The sequence below is a fragment of the Bos mutus genome, chromosome 28 (genome assembly GCF_027580195.1).
Source record: "Bos mutus isolate GX-2022 chromosome 28, NWIPB_WYAK_1.1, whole genome shotgun sequence".
NCBI classification, from domain to species: Eukaryota; Metazoa; Chordata; class Mammalia; order Artiodactyla; family Bovidae; genus Bos; species Bos mutus.
The window spans coordinates 16,039,074-16,064,844 of NC_091644.1; the positions used below are offsets into that span (position 1 = coordinate 16,039,074).

General features: G+C 39.9%; 1 protein-coding gene across 6 annotated transcripts in view; it reads left to right on the forward strand.

Moving 5' to 3' along the window:
- Window positions 1–7,213: 7,213 nt before the first annotated feature.
- USP54 (ubiquitin specific peptidase 54) overlaps window positions 7,214–25,771 on the forward strand; it is a 131,240-nt gene continuing 112,682 nt past the window's right edge. For 3 of the 6 annotated variants that reach the window (XM_070364722.1, XM_070364720.1, XM_070364724.1), the window contains exons 1-2: window positions 7,214–7,740; window positions 17,769–17,810. The gene's annotated coding sequence lies outside the window, so the exon portion shown is untranslated. Of the gene's footprint in view, window positions 7,741–8,015; window positions 8,111–17,768; window positions 17,811–25,771 lie in introns of those variants that run through there. The other 3 variants (XM_070364725.1, XM_070364726.1, XM_070364721.1) reach the window with 3 other exon arrangements.

Below are 25,771 nucleotides of genomic sequence, written 5' to 3' on the forward strand. Positions count from 1 at the left end.
AGTAGAACAGGGAGCCATGTCAGAATTGAGAAGGAAGTGGGAGAAACCAGCTGCAGTTATGGTATGCCTGGCTCGGTGTGAAAACATCAAGAAAAGACCTAAGGGTCATAGGGGCAACTGCAATTGTGTCCAGAAAGCACTATGATTGGGAAGAAACCATCAAAGTCCAATAGGAATGAGTGGCAATACTCTTTTTATTGACTTCAAGCATGGGGTTTCTTTCAAGTTTTTTAAAGATTTATTTATTACTATTATTTTTTAGACTGTGGTGGGTCATTGTTGCTATACTTGGGCTTTCTCTAGTTGCAGCAAGCGGGGACTGTTTTTAATTGCTGTGTGTGGGCTTCTAATTGAGGTGGTTTCTGTTGCAGAACACAGGCTCCAGGCACTTGGGCTTCAGTAGCTGCAGCACGTGGACTCGGTAGTTGGGGCTCGCGGGCTCTGGAGCACTGGCTCAGTAGTTGTGCACGGGCTTACTTGCTCCCTGGCATGTGGTATCTTCCCAAACCAGGGATCGAACTGGTGTCCCTTGCATTGCAAGGCAGATTCTTAACCACTGGACCACCAAGGAAGTCAGCATGGATTTTCTTTAGAGTCCCAGATTTACTCTTATGTTTCACAAAATAAGAGTTTGATGCAGACCAGGAAAAATAAAGAGATGACTTACTAGGATCTGGGGAAGTAACTTCTAAGGAGAGCTGGCTGAATTCAGTTCATTCCATGAGCCATTAATGATTACAGTAAGTTCCTAGACTCTGCCTAGACTCATTCAGTTTTCATGGACCTAGAGTCACATGATATTTACTCTGGTCACTTTCCTTTATAACCTAAATAAATTTCAGAGGATTCATACTTCTAAAGTGAAGTGAAAATGAAAGTCACTCAGTTGTGTCTGACTCTGCCACCCCATGGGCTATAGAGTCCATGGAATTCTCCAGGCCAGAATACTGGAGTGGGTAGCTTTTCCTTTCTCCAGGGGATCTTCCCAACCCAGGGATCGAACCCAGGTCTCCTGCATTGCAGGCGATTCTTTGCCAGCTGAGCCACAAGGGAAGCCATACTTCTAAGTAATACACAAAACTATTTCTATATGCATTTTTCTAAGAAGAGTTGTCATAGTTTGGATTTCAGTAGACGCTGAAACAAAGATTTGGATGCAAGTAGTAAATTTGGGAGATGATCCAAGAATCTAAGCAATGTAAGGGAGTGAAAAGAAGGCCAATAAATATCTTTTGGATAAATGGGGCTGATTCTCATTGGCAACTCTGAGAAAAGATGTTAAAGTGTGGTCCATGGACTGGCAGTATCATTTTCTCCTAGAAGTTTGATTAAAATCACAAATTCAATGGAATTCCCTGGCTGTCTAGAGGTTAAGATTTGATGCTCTCACTGCCAGGGACCTGGGTTCGATCTCTGGTTGGGTAACTAAGATGCTGCAAACTCTGGCCAAAAAATACGGAAATTCAAGAATTTATGTCTTACTAATTTCTCCAGGTGATTTTTATGTGTTAGTAAATTTTGAGAAATACTGTAGTAAAACATACTTTACAATTGCCTCACTGAGGAGGGGTAGAAATTGGAATATTTAGCTATCAAATCCCATCTCTCATTGGTTATAGATTGCTATGGGGAATGTTAACTCTGCTGACATTTTCAGGCAAGGAGAATACTCAGGTGTTTAAAGTAGAAAGCTATGGGCTTGTATAGGATTTATCTGCCAAAGCTTTAGTGAACTCTAGGATAGGCTGAGGGAATATGGGCAGGGAACAGACAGGACCTGAATAAAGGTTCATAACTTTTATCAGATTCTCATGTTTAAAAGTCTGTAAAGGACTTTCCTGTGGTCCAGTGGCTAACACTCTTCACTTCCAATGCAGGGGGCCCAGGTTCAATCCCTGGTCAGGGAACTAGACCCCACATACCACAACTAAGACCTCGCACAGCCAATAAATAAAATAAAATTTAACAACATTTTTAAAGAAGTCTGTGAGCCCTCCCCAAAAATTAAGGACTAATTCCTTCAGCAGATGTTTCTTGAATGCCTACTATACACCAGGTACTATTATCAGGCATCAGAGATACAAAAGCAAATAGGAACTTTCAGGTGACAAAGAGATTTCCCTGTCAACTATAAAACTATTAAATGCCTATCCTTAAAATTGAGGTAAAAAAAAAATGCCCAGGCCTAATAGTCCACAGCTCTGAAAACCTAAAAATTTAATTTTTCCAATCTCAGAATATTTGAAATATTGATGTAAACCTATTAATTTACAGGGAGCCCAGGTTGGTTGAGACATTATCTTCTTAGTTCAGTTCAGTTTAGTTCAGTTGCTCAGTTGCAACCCCATGGACCACAGCATGCCAAACCTCCCTGTCCATCACCAACTCCTGGAGTTTACTCAAACTCATCTCCACTGAGTTGGTGATGCCATCCAACCATCTCATCCTCTGTCGTCTCCTTCTCCTCCTGCCTTCAGTCCTTCCCAGCATCAGGATCTTTCCAAATGAATCAGCTCTTTGCATCAGGTGGCCAAAGTATTGGAGTTTCAGCTTCAACATCAGTCCTTCCAATGAACACTCAGGACTGATCTCCTTTAGGATGGACTGGTTGGATCTCCTTGCAGTCCAAGGGACTCTCAAGAGTCTTCTCCAACACACCACAGTTCAAATGCATCAATTCTTTGGCGCTGAGCTTTCTTTTTTTTTTTTTTTTTTTTTAATTTAATTTAATTTTATTTTTTAACTTTACAATATTGTATTGGTTTTGCCATATATCAAAATGAACCCACCACAGGTATACATGTGTTCCCCATCCTGAACCCTCCTCCCACCTCCCTCCTCATCCAGCTCTCACATCCATATGACTACTGGAAAAACCATAGCCTTGCCTAGACGGACCTTTGTTGGCAAAGTAATGTCTCTTTGCTTTTTAATATGCTGTCTAGGTTGGTTATAACTTTCCTTCCAAGGAGTGTCTTTTAATTTCATGGCTGCAGTCACCATCTGCAGTGATTTTGGAGCCCCCAAAAATAAAGTCTGTCACTGTTTCCCCATCTATTTGCCATCTTCTTAGTAGAAAAGTCTATATAGAAATCAAATTATCATTAGAAGTTGCAGTGGTGGTTTAATGTATTAAAGTGCATACTTGTATCTAGCCAGTAATCTAGTCAAATCCTCAATTTTGGTTTCGCTATCCCTTTGCCTGAACATCGTTGTGTTAAAACATCGTTTCTTCAAAAATGTTTCATTCATATGAATCCCACAGTTCACAGAGGCCACATTCTGGTAGAAGATCTAACTGTCCATATTGCTTATAGACATCTTCTGCTTGCCACCATTGTGTTTTAAAATTCAGGAGAGTTTTGAACTCCTTTATTTTTATTAAAATGTTTTTTCCTTGTGATCAGAACTCACAGGATTTGTTCTCTTAACCACTTCTATATATAACATACATCAGTGTCGATCATTTATCAGGTTGCACATATTTCTCTTACATCTGGGAGTCTGTACCTTTTGATTACCTTCATCCAATTCCCCACTCCTTGTCAACTCCCTACCTCTGATAACTACAAATCTCATCTTTTTCTATGAGTTTATCTTTGAAGTATAATTAACCTATAACACTACAGTTCCTGTTATACAACATAGTGATTTGATATTTTTATACATTGCAAAATTATCACTACAGTAAGTCATTACGATGTCACCATAAAAAGATTTTACACAATTATTGACTATATTCCCTATGTTGTACATTTCATACCAGTGACATTTATTTTGCAATTGGAAGTTTGTACCTTAGTCTCCCTCTCTTTCTTCTCCCCACCACCCTTCTGTCAGGCAACCACCTGTTTTTTCTCTGTACCTGTAACTGTTTCTAGTTTTTGTTTGCTCATTTGTTGTTTTTTAGACTTCACACTTAAGTGAAATCATACAGTATTTGTCTTTCTGTCTGACTTATCTCACTTAGCATAATGCCTTCTGGGTCTATCCAAGTTGTTACTAATTACAAGATCTCACATCTGAATGCAGAGTTCCAAAGAATAGCAATAGATAAGAAAGCTGCCTTCAGCGATCAATGCAAAGAAATAGAGGAAAACAACAGAATGGGAAAGACTAGGGATCTCTTCAAGAAAATCAGAGATACCAAAGGAACATTTCATGCAAAGATGAGCTCGATAAAGGACAGAAATGGTATGGACCTAACAGAAACAGAAGATATTAAGAAGAGATGGCAAGAATACACGGAAGAAGTATACAAAAAAGATCTTCACGACCCAGATAATCATGATGGTGTGATCACTGACCTAGAGCCAGACATCCTGGAATGTGAAGTCAAGTGGGCCTTAGAAAGCATCACTACGATCAAAGCTAGTGGAGGTGATGGAATTCCAGTTGAGCTATTCCAAATCCTGAAAGATGATGCTGTGAAAGTGCTGCACCCAATATGCCAGCAAATGTGGAAAACTCAGCAGTGGCCACAGGACTGGAAAAGGTCAGTCTTCATTCCAATCCCAAAGAAAGGCAATGCCAAAGAATGCTCAAACTACCACACAATTGCACTCATCTCACACGCTAGTAAAGTAATGCTCAAAATTCTCCAAGCCAGGCTTCAGCAATATGTGAACTGTGAACTTCCTGATGTTCAAGCTGGTTTTAGAAAAGGCAGAGGAACCAGAGATCAAATTGCCAACATCCGCTGGATCATGGAAAAAGCAAGAGAGTTCCAGAAAAGCATCTATTTCTTCTTTATTGACTATGCCAAAGCCTTTGACTGTGTGGATCACAATAAACTGTGGAAAATTCTGAAAGAGATGGGAATACCAGAACACCTGATCTGCCTCTTGAGAAATTTGTATGCAGGTCAGGAAGCAACAGTTAGAACTGGACATGGAACAACAGACTGGTTCCAAATAGGAAAAGGAGGACGTCAAGGCTGTATATTGTCACCCTGCTTATTTAACTTATATGCAGAGTGCATCATGAGAAACGGTGGACTGGCAGAAACACAAGCTGGAATCAAGATTGCCGGGAGAAATATCAATAACCTCAGATATGCAGATGACACCACCCTTATGGCAGAAAGTGAAGAGGAACTAAAAAGCCTCTTGATGAAAGTGAAAGTGGAGAGTGAAAAAGTTGGCTTAAAGCTCAACATTCAGAAAACGAAGATCATGGCATCCGGTCCCACCACTTCATGGGAAATAGATGGGGAAACAGTGGAAACAGTGTCAGACTTTATTTTTCTGGGCTCCAAAATCACTACAGATGGTGATTGCAGCCATGAAATTAAAAGACGCTTACTCCTTGGAAGGAAAGTTGTGACCAACCTAGATAGCATAGTCAAAAGCAGAGACATTACTTTGCCAACAAAGGTCTGTCTAGTCAAGGCTACGGTTTTTCCTGTAGTCATGTATGGATGTGAGAGTTGGACTGTGAAGAAGGCTGAGCGCTGAAGAATTGATGCTTTTGAACTGTGGTGTTGGAGAAGACTCTTGAGAGTCCGTTGGACTGCAAGGAGATCCAACCAGTCCATTCTGAAGGAGATCAGCCCTGGGATTTCTTTGGAAGGAATGATGCTAAAGCTGAAACTCCAGTACTTTGGCCACCTCATGCGAAGAGTTGACTCATTGGAAAAGACTCTGATGCTGGGAGGGATTGGGGGCAAGAGGAGAAGGGGACGACAGAGGATGAGATGGCTGGATGGCATCACTGACTCGATGGCCGTGAGTCTGAGTGAACTCTGGGAGTTGGTGATGGACAGGGAGGCCTGGCGTGGTGCGATTCATGGGGTCGCAAAGAGTTGGACACGACTGAGCAATCTGATCACTTTCATTTTTTGAGTAATTTTCCTTTCATGCATTGGAGAAGGAAATGGCAACCCACTCCAGTGTTCTTGCCTGGAGAATCCCAGGGACGGGGGAGCCTGGTGGGCTGCCGTCTATGCTCCACTACCACCTTATGTTTTATACCAGGTCATCTTTTATTGTCAGTCTCCTAGGCTCTGCAGTCATTTGAGTTAGCAACTTCAGGGATTCTTTTACATAAACCACATGCCCATAATACTGTGCTCCTAAAGTCACTCAGATAATGCATTATCTAGTGCAGGTTTAGAGCTTTCCAGTAGAAACTTCTTCCACTGCATGGGACTCCATTTGGATCCTTAGCTGGGGACCTAAGATCCCACATGCTGCAGGACTACTGAGCCCACCTGCTCTGGAGCTGGTGGGCCACAACTAAAGACAATCCCTCATGCTGAAACTAAGCTTGCCCACAGGCAACTGCTGAGCCTCTGTGCTCCTGTACCTGGGCAGCACCACAGTCAGAGAGAAGCCCAGGCCCTGAGACAAAGAATCTGCACATCACAGCAAAAAATCCTGCATGCTGCAAGGAAGATCCTATGTGCTGCAACTAAGAACCGATGCAGCCAAAAATAAATATTTTTAGAAATTTCAAAATATTGATTACATGTCGAAATATTTTGAATATGTTGGATTATGTGGATTACTAAATTTCCTTTTTCTTACTTTTAAAAAAATGTGGCTACTACAAATTTTAAATTGCATGTTATGGCTCACAGTATGTTTCTACTGGACAGCACTGGTCTAGATTATGAGAGCTATTCAGGGGCTTGGAGAGAAGAGAATGAGTTCTCCATTTATTCCTTTTATTCTCACTGAACAACGTTCTTTATATATCCATCTTCTGTTCCAGATCCTACTCAGTCTGCATTTACAGCTTTCTGAGAGTAGAGAAAGGAAAGGAAAGTGAAGTCGCTCAGTCGTGTCCGACTCTTTGTGACCCCATGGACTGTAGCATATCAGGCTCCTCCATCCATGGGATTTTCCAGGCAAGGGTGGAGTGGGTTGCCATTTCCTTCTCCAGAGGATCTTTCTGACCCAGAGATCGAACCCGGGTCTCCCATATTGCAGGCACACGCTTTACCGTCTGCGCCACCAGGAGAGAAAGCCCTTAAAACTGTGTTCAGAGTCATCAACTAAGGATGTGCCCACAGGGTGGCAAGCAACTGCAAAGTTCAGATCACGCACCAACGCGGCCCCCTTCCGCATCCAAACACCTGTGCTTATGCTCGATTAAAAACAACAACAAACTTTTATTTCCTATTTTGGTAGGGAGAATTGATGGGGGCGGGGCACCAGTATATAAACATAAACATTTCTGTTAAGTCAAATGTCCTTTCCAAACCAGGGTAGGGGAAGAACGGATGAATTTCCTGAAGAAAGGTTAACGAAGATACGGAAAGATCAATTTCTGGCTTGCTCGCTCCATCTCTACTGGGCACGCAAAAAGAAAATACCAGGAAGACGGAACTTCAGTTAAAGGTGACACTGTTCCAAGTCTGAGACACTGGGAAATGACGGCCACATCCCTAAAGTTATTCCAGTGTAGGATTCGCCATACTAACTTTCCTCAGATGGGACCGTTCCTGCGTCCTACCTACAATAGTTTTCCGACTCTCCCGCCAGCTCAAGATCCTTTCCCGCCCTCGCCTACCTCCAAACCTTTCCGGGCCACCCCCGAAGCGCCTTACAGCCGCCATTTTACACAACACTATCGCGAGATATACTTAGCCGTCTCGAGCCTGACTCATTTACTTTCTTGCGAGAGGCTCTTCCCGGCTGTTCTCGCCGTAGCTGTGGAAACTGTCGCGAGAGCTGGTTGCCTTGGCTCCCTGTAGCTATAGCAGCCGCGGCGGTTAAGGATGCGGCGGCAGAAGCGGTGAGTGCGACACCCTCAGGGGGGCGGGGCCGGAGGTAACAGGGTGCTGGGGGGTAGCGCTTAGGGAGGGGGTGGGGAAGGTCGGGTCGCGGGAGAAATGGGCCCTCGTGTGACGTGTTGGGTGGGACCCAGGTCCAGTGGTTATAAGGACAGGGCGCCGGTCTGCACCAGGGCACGCGGGAAGGGCTGGAGCTGCCGCGAGGTCCAAGGGGGAGGGACCCGGGTGTAGAAGGGTTCAAGGGGCAGGGGCAGGAGTACAGAAGGGTGTGTGTGTTGGGAGCAAGATGGTTATGGGGAGTCAGAATTGAAAAAAGAGACCGGGCTACACCGAGGAATAAGTGGGAAGAAATGGGGTACAGCGAGGAGGAGGGTATGTTGAATGGGAGCCCAGAGATTGGGCCCGGTTTGCTTTGCCCTGGCGGAGAGGCGGCGGGGGTGGGGTGGGGGGGTGGAGCGGCGGGTGCGGTGTCAGACCTTCGCAGTTTACTGGGGTCCGCCTAACACTAGTCCGGGACTGCGCGCTAAGACCTGGTTCCTCCTAAAGGGCTTGGCGGGAATGGTGGCGTGCCGGAACTTCACCGCCCCCCGCCCCTTCCAAAGAAATCCCCCACGGACTCTGAGATGTGAATGGAGGGTTTGCGTGAAATAGTATTAGTTGGAAAGGTTTTTTCGGTGGAGAGACTATGAGTGGGGTTATGAATGATTGCTGCTCTGAAATAACGTGTGGGATGGGGGCGGGAGAGAGAAATTCTTGAGAAAAAAAACTAAGATGTGCGTATTGAGTTGGAAGAAGGGGGTGTGTGCAAAGCTCACGTTTCTTTCCAGATTCATTCAAGTGTAGAATTTCTTTACGGTGTACTTATGAGATTATATATGCGGTGTAAACTCGGTTTAGATCATACAGTGAAGAATGTGTAGTACGACTTTTAAACCTTCCATGAATATGATTTTAAAACTAAGAAAATGTTTCTGTTGCAGAAGCACCAGGCTGAGCACTAAGGATAGTTTTAGTTACTTGAATATAAAACCTTGTGTCTGTTCAGGTTCTTTGCCTTTTAAGAAATGAACGAATTTTTATTTTAGGAGACAGAGTTTTGAATATCCGTCAGTCTGGAAATAAAAGGCTTCTAGGAGTTAAAATCACTGCGAGGGCAAAGCATTTACACTGAGTCTCAAGGAGTGTTTTCTAGAGACAGGTTTGGACCAGTTTTCTTATTTCTAATGAAAACAGTGGTTTCAATTCAGGCATGAAAAATAATTTGTTCATTTCTATCTACAGATGCAAGCTTTCTGATAATTTTTTCTCACTATTTTTGGTACGTTTAAATTTGCAAAAGCATAACCTCTCTTTTGATTATGTAACTGGATTTTTCCATGTTGAGTTCACAAATTCATTAATTAGAATAATGGATTTTAATCCTTCTAGAGCTAGCCTTGTTGTGGTTAGTCATTGAACCTATTTATTTGATATATGTTAGATTAAAACTTTTAATTTGTAATGTTAGTAGCTAATCTTTAAAGTTGAAATGATTTTCTGAGGCAAGATAAAGCTTTATGTGGTTGAGTCCAAAAGACTTCTCCATGAATCCATTAAGAAGCTTTACTGAGTTCCTATTATGTGTAGAGTACTGTGCAAGGCATTGCAGGGGTTGGGGGAAAAGATAAATTCATTCATTTATCCTTTCGACAAACATTCATTGAGACCTCTCTGTGTTTGATAACTAAGCCTTCTGGGTACAAATACAAGTAAGCCTTGCTCTTTGCCTTGAAATTGCTCAGAGAGCAAAATAGAGTAGCAAATCATTACAATGTAGTAAACACAATACATTTGTGAACACAGGCTTATGAAACAAAATTCTGGCCCTAGGGAGTACTTGTCAACAATAGTTGACAAGAATAAAATGGAAAAAACTATTTAAAAAATTACAAAATATTAAGCAAATTCTAAATTATGATGCATTAATAAAACATATTATGTTTTTCAGAAGAGATAAAATTAGAATGGAAGCTTGAAAAAATTAAGGAGTCAGTTCATAATTTAATAGTCTTTTAAAAGTATTCTTAAACATCACTGAACATTCTTAAGTCAATAATAGTAATAAGAAGCATAAATGCTATCATTCATTGAGTGATTATTAATGTCCTAGGCACATTATCTCATTTCATTTATTTATTTTCTACCCCTCTTCCCACCTCAATTTTCTCATTTTATCTTAACAATACTCAGCTGATATTAATACTTCAATTTTAAAGATAAGAAAACTGAAGCTTAAAACATTAAGGCAGTTGTCTAATATCACAGAGCTAGTAAATGGGAGATTAGGGACTGGAGTTGGAAATCTATGCAACTGAAAACCTAAGCAGGATTCCTTTCTTTTTGCAGTAAAGGAGCCTTGGAATGGGGATAGGGGGCCAGACATTGAACATGGAATTGGCCAGAAGACTAAAATTCAGTCTCTCTTTATTCATAGATTTTGCTTCCTCAAATATTTACACTATGGGGGAACTAATTTGAATATTAGCATGATGCTAAATATGAGGTTTGTATTGTACAGAGAATTGAGTAAATTACCATATTCATGTTGTGTATAATTGTATAGGGAGCTTTGCTTGGGGAAATAGTTATAATAAGCAATTGTTAACATCTGTAAGCTTCCAGAAACTGATGGTTTTGACAGTGGAAATGGTTATCTATATTCATATATAGGGCAACTGTTATTACAGCAGACTGAGGGATTTAGGCAAACATTTTTGTAGACTGCTGCAGTTCGGGGCTTTTTTTTTTTTTTTGTGGTGTATTTGCTTTCAGGTTTTGCTAGTGTTACAGAACCCGCCTGCCAATGCCAATATAAGAGATGTGGGTTTGATCCCTGGGTTGGGAAGATCCCCAGAGGAGCTCATGGCAACCCATTCCAGTATCCTTGCCTGGAGAATCCCGTGGACAGAGGAGCATGGCGGGCTACAGTCCAAATGGTCATCAAGAGTCGGACATGGCTGAAGCGACTTTGCGCACATGCACACACACACACACACACACACACGCACAAATATTTGCTTTCAGATTTTTAAAACTATATTCCAAAGTCCAAATTCTGATTTCCTGGTTGAAATTCAAATTTTATGTCTCCCTTTTATATTGAGGAAACTGAGAACTTTTAAATGACTTGCCTAGAGTCACACAGCTGCAGTGTCCTAGGTGTTTTTAAGAAATACATGCAGATTTGAAGGTGAGTCAGTGTTTTTTTTTTTCCCCATTGAGTTGACTTTCTGCATCAGTCCCTCTATATAGATTTTAGCTGGAATAGCACGTAGGTGTGAATGAGATTCTCATGTTTTCTAACACCTTTTAACTAAGTGGGCTGTGTGCCTATGTTTTTATGTGAGTTATTTTTGAGGCATTGAGACATTTTTCCAAGAAAGGTTTAGAGCAAGACAATGAGATGAGAAAGAGCCTTGAGGGGTAAGAAGGGAACTTCTCCAGAAGGGTTGAAAACTGAAAGCATTTGATGATGTGTTAGGAGGATGATGATCTAAAAGCTTTTCTTTAACTTCACCCACCACAGGAAAGCCTGAGACTTTTTCTACACACACCCTCTGGAAAGGTTTTATCCACTGGAAAAAAGTATTTCTTTCTCAGCATTTATATTAGCAATAGTAAATAGACATTGAACAAACCAGAAACGATTTACTCTCATGGTAGGTGAAAAGTGATATCTCACTTTAGATTTCAGTCTCTTTGATTACCTGTGAGGTTGAACATTTTCCTGTATTTATTTATTTTTTTTATTTGGCAAACGCCAGGAGATAGTGAAGGACAAGAAAGCCTGGTGTGTTGCAGTCCGTGGGGTTGCAGAGTCGGACACGACTTAGTGACTGAATGACAAATTAGGCAAAGAGTAGAATAAGCAGTTTCACAGAGAGAAATATAAATATCCAATAAAGAAATAAAAAACAGACTCACAGACATAGAAAACTAACAAAGGGAGAAGGCAGAGTGGAGGGAGTTTGGAATTAACAGACACGCTGCTGCTGCTGCTGCTGCTGCTGCTGCTGCTGCTGCTGCTGCCGCCGCCGCCGCCGCCGCCAAGTTGGCTTCAGTCGTGTCCGACTCTGTGCGACCCCAGAGACAGCAGCCCACCAGGCTCCCCCGTCCCTGGGATTCTCCAGGCAAGAACACTGGAGTGGGTTGCCATTTCCTTCTCCAATGTGTGAAAGTGAAAAGTGAAAGGGAAGTCGCTCAGTCGTGTCTCTTAGCGACCCCATGGACTGTAGCCTACCAGGCTCCTCCGTCCATGGGATTTTCCAGGCAAGAGTACTGGAGTGGGGTGCCATTGCCTTCTCCAACAGACACGCTACTATATATGAAATAAATAAAACAAGGACCTACTGTATAGCACAGGAAACTATATTCAAAATCTTGGAATAAAACCTGTAATGGAAAAGAATCTGAAAAACAGTCTGATATATGCTTCCCTATCAACCTATATTTGAGTCACTTTGCTGAAATTAACACACCATTGTAAAATAACTCCTTCAATTAAAAAAAAAGATGCGTAGACTCCTGTGATCTGAAAACTGCAAATTAAACATTTTTTGTTGACCTTGTTTGTCTTTTTTAAAACATTTAAAAATCTTACAGATGTTTAAACTATATACTTGATTTGAAGAAAGAGAAAAAAGAGTACATTCTTTAAAAATAATAACTTTATATGGAGGCTAAGAAGCAAAGGTTCCACTTCCAGAACTATCCTGTTTGGTGAATTTTCCAGTTCTTTTTCTATGCATTATATGCAATTTCTATTTATAATTTCTATGTCTATATATATCTTTTTAAAGTCAGTGGAATGATGTTTTTTCTGCAGCTTTTTTTAAAGTTAGCAATATGCTTTTGAAATCTCATACTGTCAGTGCGTACTTTTTAACAGCTGATTGTATTTCAGTTTGAATGTATATAATCTATTTAACTGTTTCTTTATCTATGGACATTTAAGTTGTCTCAGATTTTTGCAGTGATTGGGAACACTGAAATGAACATCCCATATTCTTGTCTCTTGTGCAACTGTTCTATAATACCTCTAGAATAGGTGCCTAGAAATGTTGTTTAAAAGATTTACATGTTTTTAGTTTTGAAATATACAGCCAGTTTGCCTTTCAGACAGCCTGTGTGCCATTCTTTATTCCACCAGCAGTTTATGAAAGTGCCTCTGACACTGAATATCAGTCTTGTACATTTTTACTAATGTAACAGGCGGATTTTTACATTTTAATTTGTAGTTTTCAGATTACTTTTTAGTTTGAGCATCTTTTTGTTTGATGGGCTGTTTATTTCTGTCTTTTTAAATTGCTTATTCTGTTCTTTATGTATTTTTTAATTGGATTGTTTTCTTTTACCTATTGATTAACAAGAACTAAGAACTCTTTATATGTATATAGATACAGATACATATTTTAGTATCTATTATGCATATTTTCTCCAGTGTGTTGCATTATCTATTGTGCCTATGATATACTAAATTTTTTGTATTTTACACAAAAAATACAAGTCACATCGTTTTCATAATGGCCTCTGGACTCTGAGGACTTTCTTAAGAAGGCTCTTGGGACTTCTCTAGCAGTCCAGTGGTTAAGACTCTGCATTTCCACAGCAGGAGGCATGGTTTTAATCCCTGGTCAGGAACTAAGATCCCACGTGCCACTCGGCCAAAACAAAAAAGCTGGGGAGAGGATAGCTAAATAAAATTGGTCGGGTTGAAAATCTACAGTAGAATGTATAAATATTAGTGGTGTCTGATATTTAATCATACATATGGAAGAAGCTGGTTTTTCTGATTATTATTATGCCTGGGGAGAAGCAATAACTTTTCAGGAGCAATGTTCCTCCACGACTCTCTTCTGAAGGGAAATCCCGACATGTGGACATTCCTGAGTTAAGCATTGAGGAGAAGGTTGGCATAGCAGAAAGAACGTGAGCTTTGGAATCAAGCAAACCTTGGTTCCCTTACCAGTTGTTCAGTTATTAGAATTGTGATCTTTAGCTCATTGTCGTAGCCACCTCTGTAAAAGAGTGTGCTCAAAAAAAACGTATGTCATATCAAATAACATCAACTGCTCAGAATTGATATTTTTGTGCAGCTGTATTACATGGTACAAATATTTGATGACTGAAAAGCGTACTGTTATATTTAGGAAATCTGAATTAATGTTTGCTGCTGACGCATCAGTAACACCATTCAAATCAGGGGGTAGGAGAACCAAGAACCTAGGGTTAAAACCATATAGAAGCACTTTGAAGCATGTTAGAAATGCCACATTAGAACCTACATCTTAACCAAATCCCAAGGTGATTCATAAATACCTTAAAGTCTGAGAAACAGTGATCAAATGTGCAGTATCTGAAGGAAGGTGGTAACTCCAAGCTCAAAGCAGCAGGAGTTGAGGTGGTAGGAGCTATAGAAAATTAGGCAGATACTCATACTGTGGTTCGAGATGATTTATTTATTCATTATGTAGGGTCATCTCATCAAGTTGGGGGATGCAGGGAACATCTTCCAGGAGACAGGACTAGCAGGATCCTGATTGGGTGTCTGGACACCAGCTAAGGGGTTTAGCATTAGGGCACTAGCTGTCGTCTCTGCAGGAATCTCGGCTAGCTGTGCTGTTCAGTATGCAGACCACTAGCCACATGTGGCTTTTAAAATTAAAGTAAAAATTCAGTCCTTCAGTTGTACCAGCCACATTTCAAGTACACAGTAGTCACATGTGTCTACTGTATTACACAGTGAAGATACTGAATGTTTCCATTAGTGCAGAAAGTTCTGTTGGGCACCACTTGAGAGGAATAGGTATCTGAATAAGAGTATCTGCCTTAAAGACTGTCAAAATGGCCAAGTACAGAAGGTAGAGAAAAACCTAGGAATTGCTGCTCACGTATAGCTTACCATCCCATTCTAGAACTTTTCCATTGCTGCTGCTGCTGCTGCTGCTAAGTCGCATCAGTCATGTCCGACTCTGCGACCCCATAGACGGCAGCCCGCCAGGCTCCGCCATCCCTGGGATTCTCCAGGCAAGAACACCGGAGTGGGTTGCCATTTCCTTCTCCAGTGCATGAAAGTGAAAGGTGAAAGTGAAGTCTCTCAGTCGTGTCCGACTCTTAGCGACCCCATGGACTGAAGCCTACCAGGCTCTTCCATCCATGGGATTTTCCAGGCAAGAGTACTGGAGTGGGGTGCCATTACCTTCTCCGTCCATTACTGATAGCTGCAGATAATTCCCTGTTCTGTTAAAGTTTGGGTGTACCTGCAAGTGAAGGCATCAAATAAAAGGTGAGAGAGGGCAGAAGCAGAGGAAAATGTTCTGGGAATTGTGGGTATTAAGTAAAGGGATTTTCCAGACATACATTGCTGAGCATTGGAAAGAGGCGGAACGGCTGGGTATGGAGTTAGGAAAATCATATAAAGTACTTAAGTATTTAGCTGCTAGTAAAACAGTATTATTCCCAGAAGAAATAATACTGAATAAATTCTAATGTCCAAGTTAATGCCGAGTCGTTCACCTATTTGATCATACCTTCACTAAAGTGTTTAAGTTTGTTTATCAGTATTAAAAATATGAACACTTTTTTTTTATGTTTAATGAGAATTAGTGGGAAAGCAGAATTCAGTTTGAGGTTCAGTTTTCAGCCTTTCCCCTTAGAGAATATGTCTATAGAAAAGGCTATCCAAATTCTATTTATTTTTGTTTTGGAGACAGTGCCATATAGTATATTTGTAAGTTGTTTATCTTTTTTAAATTGACGGTTCATAGCAGACACATACATGAATATGCTTTATAAGTCAAGACCACTGTTTAAGTCACAAATTGCCCTCTAGCAAGTTATTTTGAGTAGGAAGTCTTTTTTTTTTTTTTGAGTAGGAAGTCTTTATGAACCAAACTCTGATTATGATTTTAATTGGGCAAAGTATAGAAGTCTGATTTAGAGTTGTTTTTCCTGTGCTTCCTCTTAACAACTCATGAAAAGAATCAACAACTGCTTTTAAAAAAATTCAATTTGGAGTTCTTATTTCACAATGACTTTCATCCTTTTTATGCTTTATTTCAATAGACAGTTGTTAAACATCTGCTTTAAAAACAAATTTTATTAAGATATAACTCACATGTCATACAATTGGCTCATTTAAAGTGTACAATTCAAAAGTTACTGTATGTTCATGGTTGTGCAACTGTCACTTCAATCAATTTCACTACATTTTTATCACCCCCCCAAAGAAACTATATCCATAGGCAGTCATTCTCCTTCTCAACCTTTCCTCCCCTTTAGGAGCTACTAATTTACTTCTATCTCTGTAGATTTACCTATTCTGTACATTTCATATAAATGGAATCATAAACTATCAATATATAGTCTTTTGTGACTGACTTCTCTCATTCAGCATAGTATTTTCAAGGTTCAACCATGTTGTGGCATGTATTAGTATTTCATTCTTTTTATCACCAAAAATATTCTGTATTCCCTTATATGAATAAAGCATATTCTTTTTTATCCATTTGGATTGTTTCTGCTTTTTGGCTATTATGAATGAGGCAAATGAAGTGCTTAGCTCACAAAATAAGAATACTAAGGGTTGTGCAAGTGCAAAATTTAAGGAGGTACTCACTCTTAGGGTTGTGTAAGTGCAACCCTACTTGAGAGTGAGGGCCTCCTTAAATTTTGCACCTGGGAGCCTCCAGTGTCCCACGAGTCTTGGCTTTGTGGTTTTGATTTACATTTCCCTAGTGGCTGTTAAACATCTTTAAACATGTTAAACATCTTTTCACATGTTTATTTGCCAACTGTATACCCTTTTTGGTGAGGGATCTTTTGTCTTGTACTTATTTTCTAATTGTATAGTTTGATTTTTTACTGTTGAGTTTTGATAGATCTTTGTATATTCAGAGTACTAGTTCTTTGTTGAATATGTGGTTTGCAAATAATTTCTCCCAGTCTATAGCTTTTCTTTTCATTCTTTCCCCTCAGCTTTTATTGTACAAAAGTTTTTAATTTTGATGAGGTCCAATTTATCGATTTTTCCTTTATGAATCAAGGTTTTGGTGTCAAGTCTAAGAACTCTTTGCCTGACTCTAGATCACAAAGATTTTCGTCTATATTTTTTTCTAAGAGTTTTATATTTTACATTTAAGTTCTTGATAATTTTGATTTAATATTTATATTAGGTATGAAGTTTAAGTTTAATTAATTTCTTTGCAATGGAATTTTAGTTGCTCCAGCACTATTTGTTGAAAAGGTTTTCCTTTTTCCTTTAAATTGTTTTTTCATTTTTGTCAAAAGTCAAACTGTCTCCTTCATTGGCAAGTGGATTCTTTTACCACTGAGCCACCTGGGAAGCCCTAAGAATATTTATGTAGGTCCTTAATTTGGGGTTCTCTATTCTGTTCCATTTGGAGAAGGCAATGGCACCCTACTCCAGTACTCTTGCCTGGAAAATCCCATGGACGGAGGAGCCTTGAAGGCTGCAGTCCGTGGGATCTCTGAGGGTTGGACACGACTGAGCAACTTCACTTTCACTTTTCACTTTCATGCATTGGAGAAGGAAATGGCAATCCACTCCAGTGTTCTTGCCTGGGGAATCCCAGGGATGGGGGAGCCTGGTGGGCTGCTGTCTATGGGGTCGCACAGAGTCGGACACGACTGAAGTTACTTAGCAGTAGCATTCTGTTCCATTAATCTATGTATCAGTATCAAACTCTTTTGATGACTAGAGCTTTGTAATAAGCTTGATATTGGATAGAATAATTCCTTCCACTTATTATTCTTTATCAAGATTGTTTCAGCAGTTTTAGAGTCTGTACCTTTCCATGTAAATTTTAGAATAAATTTGTTTAAGTCTTAAAAAAGCCTTACTAGGATTTTGATAGGAATTGCATTAAACTTATATATTAATCTGGGGAGAATTGACAGTTTTATCATGTTGAGTCTTCCGGTCAATGAACAAGCCTATTTATTTATGTCTTCTTTGATCTCTTTCTTTCAGCATTTTTTAACTTTCAGCATACAGACCCTGTACATGTTTTTGGTAAGTGTATATACTTAAGTATTTAATTTTTTAGAGTGATTGTAAATGGTAATATGTTTTTAATTTTGATTTCTGCACATCTTTTGTTAGTACAATTGACCCTTAAACAACACAGGTTTGAATGATACAGGTCCACTTATATATGGATTTTTAGAAAAAAATACATACTGTAATACTACATACTCTTCCTTTGGTTGAATGGCGGGGTATGGAGCCATGGATACTGGCAGGTGACTGTAAAGTTATGTAGGGATTTTCCACTGCTCAGGGTGTCTGCTTCCCTAACCCCTGTATTGTTCAAGGGTCAACTGTATATAGAAATCTATTGATTTTTGTGTGTTGATCTTATATCCCGTGACCTTATTATTACTTCTAGGAGTGTTTTTGTATATTCCTTGGGATTGTCTATATAGACATTATGTCATTTACAAATAGAGTTTTATTTCTCCCTTTGCAATCTGTGTGTGTTTCATTCCTCTTTCTTGCTAATTACAGTGCCTAGAACTGCTGATATTAAATATAACGACAGCAGACCTCCTTGCTTTGTTCCTGTTTGTTGTTGTTCAATCACTAAGTTATGTCTGACTCTTTGCGATCCCATAGACTGCAGCATTCCAGGCTTCCCTGCCCTTTGCTGTCTCCTGGAGTTTGCTCAAATTCATGTCCATTGAGTTGGTGATGCTATTTAATCTTTTCGTCCTCTGCTGCCCCCTTCTTTTGCCTTCAGTCTTTCCCAGCATCAGGGTCTTTTCCAATGAGTCTGCTCTTCATATCAGATGGTCAATATATTGGAGTTTCATCTTCAGTATCAGTCCTTCCAAAGAATACTCAGAGTTGATTTCCTTCAGGATTGACTGGTTTGATCTCCTTGCAGTCCAAGGAACTCTCAAGAGTCTTCTCTAGCACCATAGTTCAAAAGCATCATTTTTTCAGCACTCAGCCAACTCTCACATCTTTTACATGACTACTGGGAAAACCATAGCTTTAACTATACGGACCTTTATTGGCAAAGTGATGTCTCTGCTTTTTAATACACTGCCTAGGTTTGTCATAGCTTTCCTTTCCAAGGAGCAAGCATCTTTTAATTTCATGGCTATAGTCACTGTCTACAGTGATTTGGGAATCCAAGAAAATAAAATCTGTCACTGTTTCCACTTTTTCTCCTACTTGCCATGAAGTGATGGGACTGAATGCCATGATCTTAGTTCTTTTTGAATGTTGGGTTTAAAGCCAGCTTTTTTACTTTCCTCTTTCATTGTCACCAAGAGTCTCTTTAGTTCCTCTTCATTTTTTCCATTAGGGTGGTATCATGTGCATATCTGAGGTTGTTGATATTTCTCCTGGTAATCTTGATTCCAGCTTGTGATTCATCCAGCCCAGCATTTCCCATGCTATACTCTGCATATATGTTGAATAAGCAGGGTGACAATATACAGCCTCGTTGTATATTTCTTAACCTTAGGGGGAAAGTATTATTTCACCTTTAAGTGTGATGTTAGCTGCAGGCTTTTGTGTAGATGCTCTTTATTAAGTTGTAATCACATATTTTAAAAATTTCAGGTGAAACTGTTTCTTCTATGGTGCTTTTTCTTATTCCCCTAAGCTAGTATTTAACCTCCATATTTCAGTAGCATTTGGCTTATATTACTATTATTGAATTCTTACTTAATTGTATTCTGGTTGATTTGTGTTCATCCATCCCTCCTTCAGACATACACACCCTCTAGGCTATGAGAGCAGATGCTGTTTTATTAATTTTTATATTGGTAGCTTACAGCAGTGTGCTGGCACTGTTGAATTGTTTGATTGAGTGAAGGAGTGAATGAAAGAATAATTGAATAAGAGAATGAGAAACTCTTATAGGGCTGAAAATAGTTTTTAGTCATATGAATATGAACTTTGGAGCTAGACAGAATTCAAATCTCAGCCCTTCAATTTAATGCTGCTGTGAAGTTGGTCAAACTACTAAATATTTCTGAACCTTAATTCTCTTATCTGTGAAATTAGGATAATAATAACCTACCTGAACAAATTAAGTGAAATACTACAAGTTAATTCTCAGTATAGTAGCTGTCATGTAATAGGCACTCAAATTTTAGTTTTCCTTTGTTTCTTCATTGAACTGTTGTAAGTATTAAGTTACAGTGATTGTAAAAATCACTTTGTGAACTGCGTCAGTTCAGTTCAGTTCAGTTGCTCAGTCGTGTCCAACTCTTTGCAACCCCGTGAACCACAGCACGCCAGGCCTCCCTGTCCATCACCAACTCCTGAAGTCCACCCAAACCCATGTTTTAAGTTTTGTACATGTTTGTGTTAAATACAGTCAAACTAATTTTGATGATGTTGGCTTAAGAGGGAAAAATGGGGACATGAGAAAATGGAGAAGGTTTTCTCCAACAATAACTTCTGTTGAGCAATACCATGTACCAGCCACTCTGCTCAAACTTTACATGCAATGATTCATTTATTCTTTACAATAACCCTATGAAGCACATACTTCCTCTGAAGGATTATTTCTTAGTTTTTTAATTATAGTTTCCTTATCTCTACCCTTTCTAAATAAACCTCAGGAATTGGGCTAATACAATTTAATGCAGATTTCAAACTTTGTATTAAATGTGAAGAATAATAATTATTTCTTTTTTAAGCTCTCATCTTAGTATTGGGGACTGCATACCTTTAGGTTAAATCTTCATTTTTTTCAGGAAATCTTAGTAATGATATTTCCAGGCAGTTTGGTTCCAGAGCACCACAATAAAAAGAATACTGCAATAAAGCGGGTCAACTGAGTTTTTGTATGCCACTGGATATAAGAGTAAATATAGTTTACTATATAATATACTGTAAACATACACAGTATACTGTAGTCGCCTAAGTATGAAATAGCGTTATATCTAAAAAATACACTTCTTTTAACTGTGCTCTCAGGCTTGTGGGATCTTAGTTCCCTGACCAGGGATTCAATCAGGACCATGGCAGTGAAAGTCCTAACCCTGGACCACCAAGAAACGCCCCCAAATATATATATATCTTAGTTAAAAAATACTTTATTGCTAAAAAATGCTAACCAACATCTGAGCCTTCAGCAAATTGTAATCTTTCTACTGTTGGAGGGTCTGCTGCAGACTGAGCCATCAGGCCATCGAGGTGATGGTTGCTAAAGCTTAGGGTGGTAGTGATGGCTTCTTAAAATAAGAGAACAATGAACTTTGCCACATCAAGTGACTATTCCTTTTACAAATGACTTCTCTGTACTATGCAATGCTGTTTTGATAGCCTTTTACCCACAGTAGAATTTCTTTCAAAATTGGAGTCAGTCCTCTCCAAACCTGCCACTGTTTTATGAACTAAGTTTATGCAGTATTCTAAATCTTTTGTTGTCATTTCAGCAGTCTTCAAGCATGTTCACTAGGAGTAGATTCCATCTCAAAAAACCACATTCTTTGCTCATCTGTAGAAGTAACTCCTTATCTGTTCAAGTTTTATCATGAACCCCTCAAAGTCATCCATGAAGGTTGGAATAAACCTCTTCCAAACTCCTGATATTTGACCTGTTCCCATGAATCACAAATATTATTATTATTATTATTTTTTGATCAGTCCTCATGGCTTGTGGGATTTTAGTTCCCCTACCAGGGATTGAACCCAGGCCCCTGGCAATGAGAGTCCTAACCACTGGACCACCAAAGAATTCCTCACAAATATTCTTAATGGCTTTTAGAATGAAGAGTGTGCTTTCCAGAAGGTTTTCACTTGACTTTGTCCAGATCAATTAGAGGAATTACTGTCTATAGCAGCTGTGTGTATGCGTGCTCAGTTGTGTTTGACTCTTTGTGACCCTTTGGATTGTAGCTTGCCAGGCTTCTCTGTCCATGGGATTTCTTAGGCAAGAATACTGGAGTGGGTTGTTATTTCTTCCTCCAGGGGATCTTCCCGACCCAGAGACTGAACCTGCATCTCCGGTATCTCTTGCACTGCAGGTGGATTCTTTACTGCCGAGCCATCGGAGAAACCCTAAAGGGATGTGCAGTATATTCTGAGTCAAACCTGGGCTTCCCACATGACAGAAATTCTATCACTTAACCAGCAATACAGCTATGGCTTTACAAAATGTGTTTCTTAAATAATAATGAAACTGCCCACCCAGATTGAGACCTGATCCCACTGTCTTTTAATTGAGATCACACGCCTGGTCTCAGAACTTAATAAAGCTCAGGTTCTCTATGTCTCAGTGAGGGACAGAGTGATAGATAGGAAGTGGATTTATCTAAATACACAGTCCATAGACAGACTACAATCCATCTCAAAAGGTGAGATGAGAATGGCCTTAGGAGAAACACTCTCCACAGATAGAGTGTGTGGTTAGTTTTAAGGAGTGGGAGGTTTTGGGGAAGGGGCAGAGATTTCCAGGAATTGGGCCACTGCTCACTTTTTGACCTTTTATGGTTAGCCTCCAAAGTGTCATGACACCAATGACACTGTAGGTGTGTCATTTAGATGCTAATGTATTAATATTGCAGTGAGCATATAATGAGGCTCAAGATTCATGAAAATCAAATCTTCTGCATCTTGGACCTAGCTGGTTCTGACCAGTTTGTGTCTTATCCTCAAGGGCTGTGTCATTCTTTTAGAGGTTATTTCCTTCCCTCCTGTTTTTATAAGACCTGAAAGTCAAAATTTCTCCTTGATCCATGAGCTACAGAATGGATGTTGTGTTAGCAAGCATGAAAACATTAATTTGGTATATCTCCATCAGAACTCTTAGGTGACCAGGTACATTGTCAATAAACAGCAATATTTTGCAAAGAATCTTTTTTTCTGAGTTATAGGTCTCAACACAGGACTTAAAATATTCAGTAAACCATGTAAACGGATATGCTGTCATCCAGGCTCTGTTGTTCCATTTACAGAGCACAGACAGAGTACTGTTGTTCAGTTGCTCAGTTGTGTCCAGCTCTTTGCGACTCCATGGATTGCAACACGTCAGGCTTCCCTGTCCTTTACCATCTTCTGGAGTTTGCTCAAACTCATGTCTGTTGAGTTGGTGATACGATCCCATCTCATCCTCTCTCATTCCCTCCTCCTCCTGCCTTCAATCTTTCCCAATTAGGGTCTTTTCCAATGAGTCAGCTCTTCGCATCAGGTGGCCAAAGTATTAGAGCTTCAGCTTCAGAATCAGTCCTTCCAGTGAATATTCAGGGTTGATTTCCTTTAAGATTGACTGGTTTGATCTCCTTGCTGTCCAAGGGACTCTCAAGAGTCTTCGCAAACACCACAGTTTGAAAACATCAATTCTTCGGCACTCAGCCTTCTTTATGATCTGGCTCTCACATCCGTATGTGAGTACTGGAAAACCATGGCTTTGACTATATGGACCTTTGATGGCAAAGTAACGTCTCTGCTTTTCAATATGCTATCTAGGTTTGTCTTAGCTTTTCTTCCAAGGAGCAAGCATCTTTTAATTTCATGGCTGCTGTCACCATCCACAGTGATTTTGTTGAAGCCCAAGGAAATAAAATCTGTCACTATTTCCATTGTTTCCCCATCTATTTGCCATGAAGTGATGGGGCTAGATGTTATGATCTTAGTTTTTTGAATGTTGAGTTTTAAGCCAGCTTTTTTGCTCTCCTATTTCACCCTCATCAAGAGGCTCTTTGGTTCCTCTTTGTTTTCTGCCATAAGGGTGGTGTCATCTGCATATCCGAGGTTATTGATATTTCTCCTGGCAATCTTGATTCCAGCTTGTGCTTCATTCAGCCTGGCATTTTGCATGATGTACTCTGCTATAAGTTAAATAAACAGGGTGACAATATACAGCCTTGATGTACTCCTTTCTCAAGTTTGAACCAGTGTGTTGTTCCATGTCCAGTTCTAAGTGTTGCTTCTTGACCTGCATACAGTTTTCTCGGGAGACAGCTAAGGTGGTCTGGTATTCCTATCTCTAAGTATTTTCCACAGTTTGTTGTGATCCACACAGTCAAAGGCTTTAGTGTAGTCAGTGAAGCAGAAGTGGATGTTTTTCTGGAACTCATTTTCTGTGTTCCAACAAATGTTGACAATTTGATCTCTGGTTCCTCTGCCTTTTTCACTTCCAGCTTATACATCTGGAAGTTCTTAGCTCACATACTGTTGAAGCCTAGCTTGAAGGATTTTGAGCATTATCTTGTTAGCATGTGAAATGAGTGCAATTGTGTGGTAGTTTGAACATTCTTTGGCATTGCCCTTCTTTGGGATTGGAATGAAAATTGACCTTCTCCAGTCCTGTGGCCACTGTTGAGTTTTCCAAATTTGCTGACATATTGAGTGTAGCACTTTAACAGCATCATCTTTCAGGATTTGAAATAGCTGAAATTCCATCGCCTCTACTAGCTTTGTTTGTTGTGATGCTTCTTAAGGTCCACTTGACTTCGCACTCCAGGATGTCTGGTTCCTGACATCCTGGTAAGTGATCACACCATTGTGTTTATCCTGGCCATTAAGATCTTTTTTGTATAATTCTTCTTTGTATTCTTCTGAATATCTTCTCTTTCTGTTAGGTCCCTACCGTTTATGTCCATTTGTTGTTCCATTTATAGAATACAGACAGAGTAGACTTAGCATAATTCATAAGGGCCCTAAGATTTTTGAAACAGTAAATGATTGTTGGTTTTGACTTAAAGTCACCGACTATATTGAAACCGAGCAGGACCCTGTGGGGCCTTACCAAGTACAAAAGCGCTTCCATAACCCCTGTTTCTTGTTTGTAGAAAATGTTTTAGTCTCCTAGGCCTTCCCTAGGAGGCAGAATTCCACAGAGCAGACTCAAGTAGTTATTAATTAGAGAAATGAGGAAATGCAGAAACAAAGGAAAAGCAATCAAGCGAAAAAAGTAATGATAGCTTAAACCATAGTTCAGTGATAAAACAGAATCACAGGACTCTTAGTTCCTCCTGAAGGGATATACGTAACAATATGACACATATCTTTGAGATGCTCTGCAGAAACTAAAATCCCCACCCAGATGTAGAATGGTGACTGTATACTAACCATAAGCACTAGACCTTAGATTCAGTTCAGTTCTGTTGCTCAGTCATGTCTGACTCTTTGCAACCCCATGGACTGCAGCACACCAGGCTTACCTGTCCATCACCAGCTCCCAGACCTTGCTCAAACTGATGTCCATCTAGTCGGTGATGCCATTCAACCATCTCATCCTCTGTCGTCCCCTTCTTCTCCCGCCCTCAATCTTTCCTAGTATCAGGGTCTTTCCCAATGAGTCAGTTCTTCACATCAGGTGGCCAAAGTATTGGAGTTTCAGCTTCAGCATCAGTCCTTCCAATGAATATTCAGGACTGATTTCCTTCAGGATTGACTGATTTGATCTCCTTGCAGTTCAAGGGACTCTCAAGAGTCTTCTCCAACACCACAGTTCAAAAGCATCAATTCTTTGTCCCTCAGCTTTCTTTATAGTCCAACTCTTATATCTGTACATGACTACTGGAAAAACCATAGCTTTGACTAGACGGACCTCTGTTGGCAAAGTAACGTCTCTGCTTTTTAATATGCTGTCTAGGTTGGTCATAGCTTTTCTTCCAGAGAGGAAGTAGCTTTTGATTTTATGGCTGCAGTCACCATCTGCGGTGATTTTGGAGCCCAAGAAAATAAAGTCTGTCACTGTTTCCACTGTTTCCCCATCTATTTGCCATGAAGTGATGAGACCGGATGCCATGATCTTAGTTTTTTTGAATGTTGAGAGTTTTAAGCCAGCTTTTTCACTCCTCTTTCGCTTTCATCAATAGGCTCTTTAGTTCTTCTTTGCTTTCTGCCATAACAGTGGTGTCATCTGCGTATCTGAGGTTATTGGTATTTCTCCCGGCAATCTTGATTTCAGCTTGTGCTTCCTCCTGCCCGGTATTTCGCACAGTGTACTCTGCACATCAGTTAAATAAGCAGGTGACAATATAAAGCCTTCACATCCTCCT